Source organism: Tachypleus tridentatus, chromosome 13 (assembly GCF_004210375.1).
Source record: "Tachypleus tridentatus isolate NWPU-2018 chromosome 13, ASM421037v1, whole genome shotgun sequence".
Lineage (NCBI taxonomy): Eukaryota > Metazoa > Arthropoda > Merostomata > Xiphosura > Limulidae > Tachypleus > Tachypleus tridentatus.
The window spans coordinates 38,797,218-38,812,303 of NC_134837.1; the positions used below are offsets into that span (position 1 = coordinate 38,797,218).

The 15,086-nt window shown below is 33.1% G+C and overlaps 1 pseudogene across 1 annotated transcript in view; it reads left to right on the plus strand.

Annotated features, from left to right (window-relative positions):
• Positions 1-520: 520 nt before the first annotated feature.
• Positions 521-15,086, plus strand: part of LOC143240432 (neuronal acetylcholine receptor subunit alpha-7-like) — a 78,613-nt pseudogene continuing 64,047 nt past the window's right edge. Inside the window, exon 1 of the transcript XR_013021759.1 lies at positions 521-854. The product of XR_013021759.1 is annotated as a neuronal acetylcholine receptor subunit alpha-7-like (transcript). The remainder of the gene's footprint in view (positions 855-15,086) is intronic.

Here is a 15,086-nt window from a genome sequence, read left to right on the forward strand (position 1 = left end):
CCCCCCCCCCACAAGAAAAACTCCGGGAAGATAAATGATGTAGCTTAATTATTCTAACTTTTTACTTTAAACATTATTCAAGAACATCTAACATTATTAAGACACTGAGCTAATATTTCGAGGGACTCGTTCTCAGTATTTCACAGTCATGAAAAAGTAACTCGTGTTCTACATAGTTATTAAACTACAGAATAAAACAAACATCTTAGTCAGTTTTTAACACCGACGCTGTGCAATGAGTCCAAATAATGAAACCACCAAGTTAACTGCCTTGGGTTTCAGAATTAATCTAAATCTTGTAAACCTGTGTTTACGACCGCTTATATTCTTTCTTTGGCAGGAGTAACTGTGTTTTTCCCTTTCACACAGTCGACTTAAGAACTTACTAACTGGATTACATTCCTAACCGCTCGATAGGAAGGCACTTCTTTGCAACACTAGTAGCATCTTTCAACCGTATACAATACGTCGCCAAGCATGCGCAGTCATCATCTTACCTTTCGCGTGCAGAGATCTCAAGCAGTTTAAATTACATTTGCAGCGTTTCGACGATGGAGAAGAGCGAAACCTTGCTGGCATGAAGGTTGAGAGGTAAATCTATAAGCTCGTAAGCAATTTCAAAGTAATCCATTTGTATCGTATTTGGAAACAAGGTACTCTGCATCGCGGTGTCGCTGTGGGCTTACTACATACCGACATGAAAGAGCATATTAATAGCATCCAGGTCTTCATTACAATAAACTGTGACTCGTTCCACAAGTCAGGTTAGCTAACTAGGGTTTCAAAGATGAAGAAAATTTGGGTGGATCCGTCAGTCATTCTGTTCACTTTAATCCTGCTAAGTCTTCTCCCAGGTAAGTTTAAAATTCCACCTCAGTGTTTGATTATACTGTTTGATAAGTATTCTGTTCATTTCGGAGTCTTCGTGTTCTAAACTTTATCATGACAATAAAATATCCAGGCACTTCATTCGAGGGAGAAAACAAACTAAATGATACAGAATGTAGAAATATTTTAATTAAATAATAATCATAAAGGTATTCTATACCATCTAAAGTGTTAGATGGCGCACGAGAAGAAAAATGAGATACATCTATTTAAACTGGTTTACTTTGCCTTTGTTTCCAAGAATAAAATAGAATACAAGGTTCCTGAAAACCAGGTAAGTGTTAAATTCCACATTGAGTATACTTACTTCAATTGCAAAACAAATTAAAAAACGGGTAATAAGATATATACATATTTGTAAGAAGAATTATAATTATTTTTATATTCGTTCAGCAGGGAAAAAGGGAGTGCGATTTCTAGCCTAATCAAAACAAATAATTCTTAATTTTAAATTCTTTTACACAACTCTTTCTCTTTATTTACAGTCGTGTGTAGCCTAGTGATTAACTGGGTTTGTATACCCAAATGTCCATGGTTGGGGACCCGTTGTCGCAATTAGAACATTGCATCTGCACTTTGAGATCGAGGGTGCGTTATAAGGGTGTCAGCCAAATCCTATCATTTAATTCTAAGAGCTCAAGAGTTGGCGGTGGGTGTTTTTGATTAGCTGCTCTTTCTTTAGCTTTCCTCTGCAAAAATTAACAGATAACTTTATACTAGTAACTGAAGCATATATTATTTTGGTGGACATGAATCAGGCTGATTGGCAGATTGTGCAGTGAAATGTGTGACAGATACACAATTTAATGTCGTGTTGAACAAAGAGTGTTATTTTATAGTGGATTTAGACATGTGGATCAAGTTGCCTATCATGATTTATTAAGGACATATCGATATCGTATCGAAATAAAGACAGGGAGAATATATAGAAAAAAAAACAGCCTAGAAAACGCATGTGTGTTTTCATTATTTATAGCACATTCTATGTGTAGTGATTCAAACGTGGTGCCTTAACACATGAAAATCAATTAATCATTTCATATTTTTCAGAAGGGATTTCTTCGATCAAATGGAAAATCAAAACTGGTTACTCTGTTCAAAACGAAATTAATCTGAAATACATCATTATTTGAAATTTAGCTTAGCTCAAAGCTACATAATAAACTATCCACTCTTTGTCCTTCATAGGCTTCGAACCCAAGACTGTAGAGTTATAAAACCGTAAACTTACAAAGTCACTGCCAATCATCTCGGATGAACTCTTTATACGTATGTACATATATATATATATGTATGTTACGATTACCTTTAAATGTATTTTTTCCACAATAAAGTAACACAACTGATAATACCAATAATTAAACCTTGAGGATATTCTTATAGAATATTATCGATACAAAATTTATATGTATATATATTTATATACATACTAGCTGAGGTACCAATCCTTTGTCCTGGTTATGAACTTAAAAACGTAGAGGTAGATGCACTGATAAGTAATATAGAAATCCTAACTTTCATACAATTTATTTATAACATAACGTGTTATTACAGTATTCATTATTACCTTACCAAAGGTGTTGTATAAACTTTAAGAACTCATTACGTATATACTTAAAGCATGGTATACAGTGTGTGATAGTCAGGGTGACTTTCTAGGAAGTAATGGTAGGGGTGATTTCAACACCCATCTCTTAATGTCCTTCAACACTGTTTCACGTTATTAATTCACTGACGATCATTGGCCGCAGAAATGTTTTATAGGAGAAAGTTGTAAGGTCATGGGCTAAAGTAGGAAGTGGATGTAACTCAAGAAGCGTCTGTTGATAACAGCGTTATGGTGGCTGTTGTCGTATCAATTACATCTGAGTTTAGGTATTATTACAATAGTAGCAGACTTTTTGTTTTCATTGCATTCCTCCATAGAGAGTGCAAGCACAATCTCTGTGTTACACAGGCCGTTTTTATACCCGCCCTCCACGCTGTGTTTGTGTTGTATTACAGAAAATTTAATGTGTGTGCGTTTTCTTAAAGCAAAATCACATCGAACGAACTATCTGATGTGTCCGTCGAGAGGAATCGAACCGATGATTTTAGCGTTGTAAATCTGAAGACTCACCGTTCGTAGTTAACGCTAACATACATCAAACACAGTAAATTCTCAATAACATCTATAATGCGGTGGAGGTTTGTAATCTCCCAGTAACGTGTTCCAAACTATCATCCCTCAAAGTTTGATGATTGCCTTAGTGACCTAGGACTAGTTAGATAAGGGACAAACGAGCAAACGCGGAGTTTTTTGTTCTTTATGTATATGTTTATATATATATAGTAGTGGTACGTTTTTAGTGTGAAGACGTGGCGCCATCTATAAATGTAGCTAAGACGAACTTACGTCAAAGACAATATACCCGTTATGGCCAGGCGGTTAGGGAACTCGACTCGCAGTCTGCGGATCGCAGGTTCGATCCTCGTCACACCAAACACGCTCGCCTTTTCAGCCATGGGGCTATTACAAAGTGACGGTTAATCCTACTATTTTTGATAAAAAAGTTAGCGGTGGGTGGTGATGACTATCTGCCTTCCTATAATCTTACACTGCTAAATTAGGAACGGCTAGTGCAGATGACCCTCGTGTAGCTTTGCTCAAGATTCAAAAAAAAAAAAAAAAAGACAATAAATACTTAACAACAGCAATAACGGGGGCGAAGAGGCTGTGAGCTCCCATTAACATTCTCCTTGTTCAAGACTAGATTAAGATTAATCTAGTTAGATAAGAGATAAACAGACAGACACAGATTTTTGTGCCTTATAAATATGTGTATGTATATAGGGAGAGAGAGAACGAAAAATAGTTAAAATATACGTTTCCTTGTGGTAAAAATTTTCAACTAGTATTTCACTAGTAATTTTAATTGTATACGAATAAAAATCATGGTAATATAAGTATAAAATAATAGAGGGAATTAATAATACCTAGTAATTCGTTATAGCAAATAAAGAGCGTATAATGGTGAAATGCCCAATTACTTATTTCAGTTGATGGCATATTTTATACCCAAATAGGATGTACATAATTAGGCAAATTATCAAAACGATAGTCATATTTCATTGGTTTTATCATTTTGTTTATGATAACATATTTATCATGAGTGAGAAATGTATAATTAAAACAGTTCAAAAATGAAAATAAAAACCAGCAACAAAGATATCTGCCACTAAATGTCATCAAAACATGATCATATTGAGCACGTATGTATCGTGATTGTGGTCAAGTATTAATTTGTATTCTGGTCAACGAAAGAAAGGGCAATCTGTCTTTAAATAATCTGCTATCATTATCTGAAAGTCAATTGGTTCTTCGATGTAGATAAAGAACAAACAAACTGAGGAAACTTTGATCTAAAATTACCCCATGTTTAATTTGGATTGGAACGTAATTATAGGTAGCTCTATCTTAACGGAATCTTAAGTTTGATAAAATATTTCCAAAACAAACATGTTAATAACTTTCAGCGTTGTAAGCTTCGTGCTTAACGCAATGCAAATTATCTTCAGTGAACAAGTAAAACAACACACGTAATTCGATGTATGAAAAGCTTAATGGAATGTATACGTTTTTATTTCTTCGGTAATTAACGAAATCTTAAATAAAAGTACCTAAAATGCTAAAATTTCTAGAAATACACACTATGAATAATCTTAGAATTTGGAAAATATTTACAACTATTTACTTTTATACTCTCAAGTTAGTTCAAATTACAATTTCATATATGAAGGCATACTCCCTAAAGCTTCAAGACATAATCTCTAACAGCCCTCCTATCGTTTAACAGATCTCTCTCTAAAACAAACAGATCAAGTAATGTTCGAAGTATTTCTTGTTTATCGAGGAAATGTCTGGAAAGGTGAGAGAAGGAATTACAACTTGATAATTCGCAGGATGTCCTGAGCTATCTGTTTATCAACGGTTGTTGTGTTTCCTTCTTCTGTGCTACTTGAAAGATAAGCCAGAAATGCACTTTTGGATAGTTCAAAACAGTGTTTCGTCTCCAGACGATCCTCAGCGAAAACAGTACCTTAAGCTCGTAAAACTAATCCCAAATTGGCTTATTTGTTCATGTATCAGGCGGGACTGCTCTTTTTAATTTTCTACTCCTTGAAAAAAAAAAAAAGTCTCTTAATAATTTCAATTCCAAAAATAGTGAGTAAAAATTCTGGTATCTGCAATATATTTATACTCTTCCCAATTGGTTTAACCTGTTTTGAATTTCGCAAAAAAAACACACGAGGGATATGTGCACTAGCTGTTCCTCATGTAGCAATGAAAGACTAGTAGCTAGTCAACACCATCTTGGGGTACTGTTTTACCAACATATATGGGATTCACTCTCACGTTATAACGCTTCTACGATTAAAAAGACGAGCAAGTTTGTCTATGTGGCTTCGAACCTGGGATCTGTGGGTCGAGCGACCTAACCACTAGATCATGTCGGGCTCCTGTTTACACTTAAGTTACATTTTGCTACCTCAGTAAGGATAAGAGGTTTGCCATAGTGATCCTGTTTTAGTTGCGCGTATACTTGATTATTGTACTTGTACACTGAGACCGTAAAATAAAATAAATTTTGTGACTTGAATGATAAAAGAAAATGTTCTAATGCATAGGGAATTAATGTAAGTTATTCAATTGCACTATTCTCCGGTTTGTTCATCAATATTCGCTGTGTTTTATTTGTAATTTATTAGGTTCTATTCTGCTCAAATCATCCCAATTCTAAACAACTTAAATGAAAACCATTAAAAACGCAATATGCTTTGTCAAACAATTATAGAATAAATCCAGCGCAATATGATATATTCACTTTACGTTTGCTCGTTTAAATCACTTTCTTAAGTTCAAATACTTTTTTATTTGTTGACTCGCAAAGAAGGTTTTTATTTATATATTTATATTATTGCTTCATTTTTAAATTCATAATTATATTATAATAATTCCAATCGGAAAATAAAAGCGCGCCAGATACGATTAACTGTATTATTTTGACATAATTTTTTAACCACTTTATTAGTTAATAATTTTTAGTTGTTGTTTTTTTCCTGTTTCATAGTTCTTTTTCCTAACAAAAACAACAACAAAATGTATAACAGTCATTTCATACATTACTAGTTATATATCTTCCGAAATGTGAAAGGTTTTTTTTTTGTTTTGTTTTTTTGAATTTCACGCAAAGCTTGATTTTCCCTGGTGGACAGTTTTGACACTAAAACAAACAAAGGTACGTCACACTTTTTTTTTTTAATATGATAATAACCAGCTTATCTATCTTATCTCTTTCCTTCTTTATGACCTTTACTGATCCAGATTCTAAGGGTATATATACATTATTACAATATTCGTTATAACACGTTGGAAGTACTTGCTAGCACTAAGCATTCAGTACGACGTATCTAGCATAATTATAAATAATAGTTGTTATATTTATCATAAGAATGGCAGTTCCATGTAATAACCGTTATTTTTGCCATAACATTGATATTTCTTAGAAGACTCGTGTTGAGACGATTAATATCAGAAAGATAATAAAAACCCATGAACTAAATATCAAGTGGAATACATCTTATTTGAAGTTACTTAGAAATATGTGAGCTGCATTCTTTTTTAAGTAAAACTTTACATTATGAAACGACACTTACTTTAACTTATTAGTATTGAAAGTCGTTGAAGATACCTTAATAGTTATATTAAAAAATATAAATATTATGACGGCAGTGTTTTGCACATGCGCTTATACCAAGGCATTATATCTTAATCTTAAAATGAACAACTACAAATTATGAAATGCAGCAATTGTAAACACCTGCAAGAGATGAGATAATCGTAACAAGCCCCCCAGTGGCACAGCGATATGTCTGTAGACTCACACGGCTAGAAACCGGGATTCAATACCTGTAGTGGGCAAAGCACGGATAACCAATGGTGGAGCTTTGAGTTTAATTCCAAACAAATATTCACAACGAAGTAGATTTTTATTGGATTACTATGTGTAGAACATTACAGAAGAAATACACAATTTTTCTAACTTACAGATTACATGAAAGTTTTTTTTGTGTGTGTGCATGTCTTACTTGAGTTCTTTTGTGTGTGTGTGTGACCAAAGTGAAAACTTCACGTTATAATAAAAAAATAAAATAATTTCCCGGAAATAATTTGAAAATATTTCACTGCAAAAATGTGTCGATTTTTTTGTCATTTGTTAAATTTTAGAAGACCATTTTTATTGTCTATCTACGGAAAACAAGTCTGCCAACTATGTTATGTTAAGACTAAAAAAAAAACACCTGTATGCATCAGGTAACATTGTTTAACCTAAATACGACTAAGTTCCTCATGAACTTTAAACTTCAACTTTAATTTTGAACTACAGACCAGAGAGGAGGCAATCAGTCAATCAGCACTCTACCACTCATTATACATGCTAAGGAACTGATTGTCACTCTTATAACGCACCCTTTTAAAGTGTAAATCTCCTGATTCTTTTTTGAGTTGTTAAATAATTTTTTGTGGCATTACGTATGTTACAGACTTAGATTTGTTCGTCTCTCGGGTGTCTTATAATCTACTCCCTCAAGTTGCTGATAAAGGAACATCGAAACTTTCGGTAATGTTTTGCAAGGAGAATTCAGAAACTTTATTTGGTAGTAGCAGGAACTTTGTTTTTTCTTTACGCCTTCAGTAGAACAGGCCGTGAAAACAACATTAATATAAAGTGCGTATATTACAAGCCTAGTTTACTATACTCTCGGTATGTTGTTTGTTTTTGACAACAGTTTTGGGTTAATCTATCTTCCATAATGACAAGTTTACTATAATATTCAATAACCACACATACAAGAGGTAACAATAAAAGATCTGGTTTAAAAGGATGATATTGTAGAATATGTTTATCACTTAATATATTTCAAGCCGCGAAACGCGTTAAATGGGATGTTGTAATCTACAACAAAAGTGTTTGTGTTATGATAAAAATGCGTTTTAAATAGTCATTTTTTCAGTTTATCTTTTACTTAGTTTCAGTAAGTCAGCGGTAAGATTGTAACCTTTTGAAACTAAATTCTGGCGTTCATTTCTTCGCTGTGGACAGAACTCAGATAACCAATTGTCTAGCTTTGTGATAGCACAAAACGGGAGGAAGAAAATTTTCCTTAAAATGTTATTTTAACATCAGTCGAAACTTAATACGTTAAATGTATACATATATACACAGCATACTACTGCCATAGATCTACAAAACCCAAATATAAAAGCATACGTTTTCACCTTTGTAAATCTATACCCTAACAAATGGGAACAGTATTACTACTTACAGACTTACTATTACTAGCTGAAACACACTTTACAATGAATGTTTACATTTTATGACTTACTATTATTACCGAAACAAACATAGCAATGAGGAAATAAGTTGTATACGTTACCATTACTAACTGACAACATATTCTACAATGAAGGTATAAACTGTATGACTCACTATTATTTACCGAAACAAACATTGCAATGAACGTATAATTTCTATGATTCACTGTTATTACCGAAACAAACATTGCAATGAAGGTATAATTTCTATAACACACTATTATTACCGAAACAAACATTGCAGTGAAGGGATAAATGATATGACTTACTGTTACTAGTTGAAATAAACTTTACAAAAAAGGTATAAATTGTATGACTTACTATTATTAACCGAAACATACTTTACAACGAAGGTATAAATTGTATGACTTATCATTATTAATCGCAATAAATTTTACAATGAAGGTTTAAATTGTATGACTTACTGTTACTAGCTGAAATAAACTTTACAAAAAAGGTATAAATTGTATGACTTACTATTATTAACCGAAACATACTTTACAACGAAGGTATAAATTGTATGACTTATCATTATTAATCGCAATAAATTTTACAATGAAGGTTTAAATTGTATGGCTTACTGTTACTAGCTGAAATAAACTTTACAAAAAAGGTATAAATTGTATGACTTACTATTATTAACCGAAACATACTTTACAACGAAGGTATAAATTGTATGACTTATCATTATTAATCGCAATAAATTTTACAATGAAGGTTTAAATTGTATGGCTTACTATTATTAATCGAAACATACTTTACAATGAAGGTATAAATTTTATTACTTACTATTATTACCGAAACAAACTTTACAATAAAGGTATAAATTGTATGACTTATCATTACTAATCGGAACAAATTTTACAATGAGGGTATAAATTGTATGACTTACTATTATTAACCGAAACATACTTTACTATGAAGGTAAAAATCCGACGAAACTAATTTTTATTGGAAGTATTCTTCACATAATTTGTTTTATTTGAAGTGTTTAATATAATTTAAACTTGAAGTCACATACATCCAAAATGTTTCGGAGTAAAAATAATTATTCTTGTAATAACTTTAGAATCATCAAAGTTTAATAATCATAGCATGAGCGCATGCGCCATCTATGATACCAATTGTCCAGCCTTCTGTTCGTGATTGCGATTCCTGATTTAATTTTACACCGGTATTCTACAAAAGGATCAAGTGATGCTTTATTCATAAACTGATGATAAGTTAAACGTTTCAAAGCAGGGTGTATAGTCTTTATATTAGACGTTCCTTTAGATCATGTAATTTTAGGAATTACCGTACTTCATCAGTGATCGTTTATGTGTGTTAAAAATAAGTTAAAAGAATTATTATACGAATTAAAATACTAAGTGATATTAACGTGAAATAAGATACTAAGATACTGAAGATAATTAACAGGTGTAATACAAAAAATTACTAAAAGAAGTAAGAGACATTATTGCACGAAGTAAGATTCTGAGTGTTATCAACAAGAAATAAGAGACTAAATGTTATTGTGAAGAATTTATTAAGCGTTACTACATGATGTAACAGAATAAGCGTTATTAACAAAAACTGATATAAGTATAGTATTGTGACACTCCAGTTACAGAATAGAAGTATTATATTATTACTTTTCTGACCTCTGTTGAAAATCAAATTTTGCACAGCTTTGAAAACGATTAGGATACATTGATTTGATATTATTATTACAATTTTTGTGTATTCACTGTACTACACTCTTAAAATAATTCATAAAGCATACATATACCCTTAATGTGTACATATTAACAGCTAAAATCATTGTTAATACTAGAATACCCTAGTAGAAGTTTTTAAAGCTCGTATATAACTTTAAATATTGTAGCCTTCATAGAGACTGAACTTAAAATATCTACCCGCTTGTTCCAATCATTTTCTGAAAGTTTAAAATACTATAATACTCTTATCGTGTAGAGACTGACGACAGGCAGGCCAATACTCTTATCCCATGGAGACTGACTACAGGCAGGCCAATACTCTTATCGTATAGAGACTGACTACAGGCAGGCCAATACTCTTATCCCATGGATACTGACTACAGGCAGGCCAATACTCTTATCCCATGGATACTGACTACAGGCAGGCCAATACTCTTATCCCATGGATACTGACTACAGGCAGGCCAATACTCTTATCCCATGGAGCCTGACTACAGGCAGGCCAATACTCTTATCCCATGGAGACTGACTACAGGCAGGCCTCTTCTTTACACCGACAAACAACGTTACTTCACACTTCATTTCGTAAAGAACTGTGAGATAAAACAACATGTGTTGGAAGAAGAAATAATTACGTTTAGTTTGCTGCAATGTTTTTAGATATTTTCTTTGTTTTTACAGAAGCTTTAAGAGAAAAAACCCAAAAACACAAACTTTAATTGGAGTTCAGGTGAACCAGATATTGCTGAAGATGTTATCTCAAAGATCAAATATTGTGATATGCTTCTTGGAATGTAATATAGGTTTTGTTAAACCTTCTATCCATATATTATCTTTAAGGATAAACTGTTATATTTCTTGGAATATTAAGCAGTTTTCATGAAACCTTCTATCCAGATATTGTCTTTAAAAATCAAATGTTGTGCTCTGCTTCTTGAAATACAATACACAATATAATTTTAAAAAGTTTCATATATCAATTATACACTACTGTTGCGAAGAAAACACGCAGGTTAAAACCAAATTATGGGTCAGATTTTATGGCATTAGAACTGTATTTTTTTTCTATTATAAAAGTGAAACATGAGGTAAGACATCTTTTCCTAACCAAGTAGGCCCGGCATGACTGGGTGGTTAAAGCACTCGAGTTGTAATCTGAGGATCGCGAGTTCGAATCAACGTAACGCCAAATATGCTCGCCCTTTCAGCCATGGGGGCGTTATAATGTGACAGTCAATCGTACTATTCGTTGGTAAACGAATAACCCAAGAGTTGGCGGTGGGTGGTGATAATTAGCTGCCTTCCTTCTAATCTTACACTGCTAAACTAAGGATGGTTGGCGCAGATAGCTCTCGTGTGACTTCGCGCGAAATTCAAAGCAAACAATCAAATAAATTGGCCAAGTAATCGTGTAGCAGTGGTAAGTGTTTGTGTTATGAAAATACGTGTTGCACGTGGTGGATTATTATGCTTCCTCAATCGATCGTTGATTGGATGGATGTGCCCCCAACACTACCAATAAAAACTTAAGAAAAAACTAACACTTCGATCTATAAGAAGCATAGAAATTTCTGACATATTAATTTTTTTATAATTGAACATCATATATAAGTTTGAGCTTATCCAACATTCAACCTTCTGCAACATCTGTCCGCTTGACTCCCTTCAAGAAAATGCTTTCTGTGTATAATATTGGATTTTCTTCTTTCTAAGAGAAAGTTTCTAAATAAGGTTAGAAAAAATAAACAAAACTAGATACTTCTCAAACACGTTTTGTAAACACATTTTTGAACGACGTACTTACTTTATTTACGAAACATTAAACAGTATACTGTGTAAAGAAACGGAATGAGTAATGTATTACCAACTGATCTTTATGTTACACATAAAAATACCATATGAAACATTTTTTTTGAAAATACAGTAATTCGCCTTTTGATTAGAACTTGCCAATTATCAGATTGAACTACCTTTCTTAACTCATAGACTTCACTCTGTTCATTTGTAGCTCATTTATTGAGAAATATATTCTAGAAATAGTTCACAGATTTCATAGAGGACTTTGGTAGCAAGTGTTCAATCATTAGCAATTAATGGTTGCAAATTTTTAACTAGTAGCAGAAATATACGCTTTAGCTTCTGATGACAAATGCCTTCGAACAGAAGATCAAAGAAATGTCTTTATAAATAAAACTTCTGCTAACCAGATGGACATCCAGTATTTCGTTTAAAAGCCAGAAAGATCCTTGTTTTTAATTACCATTTTCTTGTAGACTAGTCATGCGCTGTTAAAGTAGGTATTAATTTTATTAAGTATCGTTAAAACTTGCTCTAGACGAGTAGTTTTAATGTGATGAATAGATGATGTTTACAATGCGTAGAACACGTCATACACTTACACTTAGTGTTTCTCAGTAAATATAACATTAATGTGAAATAATTTAGTCTTAGAAGGTTTGGGTTTTAAAACACCCTGTTTGAAATCTACAAGTCCGGCTAAAGTCAGTAAACCTCTGGAGAGGATATGTGCATTAAGATAAGAACTCAGTATAAAATTTGTAGGTACAAACTGATGCTACGTTATAACAATATCTTACCAATTAATTATAGAAAATTACGATTATAGGAACAGTGAGCACATTAATGAAAGTTTTTGTAAAGCCAGACGTCGCATGATGGTTAGCATGCCGGGCTGCTGATCCAGGAAACTGAAGTTCGAGATGTGCTTTCAGTTGTCGGTGCTTTATAAAACTCCGTTACTCTGTCCAAAGAGCCAGAAAAGATGTAGTGTAGAATGCTGCTGAACTGGTTGCCTTCCTTCTTGTTAGTAGTTCTGTAGAAACGTATAAACCTGAACTACGGTATCTCTCTCATCTAGCTGTTTAGCTAGCCTACGTGCGTATATAGTGCAATTCAGGTGGAAAATCTATATTTACCGTTATATAAAAAGACTCTAAAACTAATATAAATATCCCACCAGAGCTCGGTGGTAAATCTGGTTTAGATACCTGCGTTAGGTACAGCATAGATATTTCATCGTGCAGCTTTGTGATTATCAACAAAGGAAAAATAGTCTAGGTTTATTTTTAGTGTCAAATTTCTACATAAGATGTGACTTTTGGTCTGGTTTGTTCCGGATATTCGCACAAACCATACAAGCTTTAGTTGAATTAGCCGTTGAGTTGATAAACTAGAAGAAAAGCAGCTAGCACCAACCACCATCTCTTGGGCTACTCTAATCGAATAGTGAGATTTAACCGTCACTATTATGACGTATCCAAAGCTCTAAAGTTCAAATAGCCATTTTTATTATTATTTACGCCCCCCAGTGGCTCAGCGGTATGTCTGCGGACTTACAACGCTAAAAACCGGGTTTCGATACGCGTGGTGGGCAGAGCACAAATAACCCATTGAGTAGCTTTGTGCATAATTCAAAACAACAACATTATTATTTGCTTAATTTTGCAGCAATTGGGCACGATTCATGGACTAGCTGATCCAGATGGCGCAGTATATTAGGTCACACCAGACCCTACGACGTGACAAATAAGAATGAATTAATTGGCTTCATGCTGTGATAGGGAAATTTTCTTACGTTGAACCTAATAAGGCAGTCTTTTATTTAAATCCTTATAAGTAGCTTCGTGCATCATTAAGTATTGCAAGATTTAACATCCAAACTAGCTGAAACTAAACTATTAAAAATCCTATTTTTTTATACAGAATGTCTATTTTTACCAGTATTTGATGACAGAGATGAAAACTTAAAAAAAGCTTTGGTCTGACAACTTTATTTGTTTTGTAGCTTTCGGTTTCAGAATCATTATAAATAAATTAATTTATTAATTATACTATTTTACGTACTCATAAACCTATTATCTGTAGGCGACAAATCTTTTACGTACAACAAATTGTCCTTAGTAAAATGCAAGGTTTAAATTATTATTATTTATTTCTACACAAAAACACTTAAATTAAATAAATCAATTTGACACAAAGACAGAAACCCTTAAACCTGCGCTCTTTCAAAAGGTGGGCCTTTCTTCTTCAGCCCTGCTCGTACAGCGGTTAGTCTACGGACTTACAACGCTAAAATCAGGGGTTCGATTCCTCTCGGTGGGTTCCGCAGATAGCCTCATATGGCTATGCTATAAGAAAAAACACACACATTCTTCTTCAGGGTTCCTGGGTTAATAAGGTATAGTGCTCTGTATTGTAATGCTGTAACTATGTATTAGATATACCATTAAAATATTGCCCCCTTTTATCTGTTTTAACTCTTTAACTTTTTACTCTCTAAATTAAAACATTCCATGTGAATATTTTTGGTCATATATTTTCATAAAGTATAACCTTATTCCACTCCCCTCTTTTATACGTGCTGTATCAAAGTCACGTATTGAATTATTCAGAGACCAGAAAATCTAGGCACTTGACAATATTTATCGCTTTCGCTACTTGTTTAAAACGTGCTTTAGTGTACAAGTTTGGTCGAGTCAGTCGCGACATCTTTCAAGAAATATTCCTGCCCTCCCTTTCTTTTTCTATTGCCTTCATTAAGTTTCGATATAACGGGAAAATAGGGCAGTTTATTTCATTTATTTTTTTATACGTGTAACTTCTTTGTATAACGAGAACCGGGAGTTGCCAATAGAGAGTCCAGAGATTGCCAAGTGTGCCATAAACATCAAGATAAGAAATGCCTGTTACAGAATGTTTCTATCAAACATCCATCGAGTTATAAAAAAATGAGTTGATTAATGTAAAACATGGTCGTATTGACCATGCTACGAACCAGTGTTCGTAAATATTCTGTATGTTATAGTGTTTAGGGACTTGCAAGCTTCATTGGATGTATTAATTAGCGTAAGGCGACCAGGCAATAAAAACAGCATGGGAGCTAAAATGAGTGTACGTAATTTAGGTTGAATATGGTGAGAAAATATATCATTTTATCGAGCTTACAACGGGAACAGGAGAAAAAAAAGACTTGGGCTTCAGAACTAGTTTAAAACAATTAGTTTATATTTGCGTGTAAGTTTATCTAAGAATTCATCTTTGAAGAATGATCAACTCTTTAT